Below are 627 nucleotides of genomic sequence, written 5' to 3'. Positions count from 1 at the left end.
AAGCTCAAATTTCAAAATCAATTTGGAAAAAAAAAATACAATTTTCGCCAGAAAAACACTGTAAATACAAATATAAGGTTCAACATAACTGAAGGACAAGACATTTTCAAGGCCCATATGAATTTGTGGTGGACCTCCAAAAGCATATATCTGTTTTGTTCGTTCAATAAATAGGTTCCTGAAGACTCATTACGAATGAACTGCATACTAAACACTCAAGGTTCTGTTAATTTCAATATGTTATCTAAACAATCACCTCTGCAGGGAGTAAATTGGTGAGGAGGTTGACTGCAGCTACACTGGTTGCTGTTTCAAAGCATGAAGAGAGAGAAAACACACCGGCCACCAAAAAAAAAACACCACAAAAGAACAAAAGTTTGAAGGTGGACATTAAGAAGGTTAACCACTTACATGTGTGATCTGTGACTTGTAATCAATTCTTGATCATGATCAACTTTATAATCTGTTGACATATTAATAATATGAAGGGGGCTATTTGTAAGTTTGTGAGGGCCTATATAAGCCCAAGAGATTTCATAATAAGATTAGAGTTTTCAATTCATTATGGTATCAGAACCAAAACCCTAGCCGCCATCTCCTTCATAACCCTAACCCTAGCCACCAACC

The 627-nt window shown here is 35.9% G+C and overlaps 1 protein-coding gene across 7 annotated transcripts in view; it reads right to left on the bottom strand.

Moving 5' to 3' along the window:
* Positions 1-627, bottom strand: part of LOC109833311 — an 18,076-nt gene that overhangs the window by 7,638 nt on the left and 9,811 nt on the right. The gene's annotated exons all lie outside the window — the stretch shown is intronic.

The sequence above is a fragment of the Asparagus officinalis genome, chromosome 3 (genome assembly GCF_001876935.1).
Source record: "Asparagus officinalis chromosome 3, Aspof.V1, whole genome shotgun sequence".
NCBI lineage: Eukaryota > Viridiplantae > Streptophyta > Magnoliopsida > Asparagales > Asparagaceae > Asparagus > Asparagus officinalis.
The sequence above is the reverse complement of the archived record's forward strand: the minus strand, read 5'-3'. Positions and strand labels throughout refer to the sequence as shown.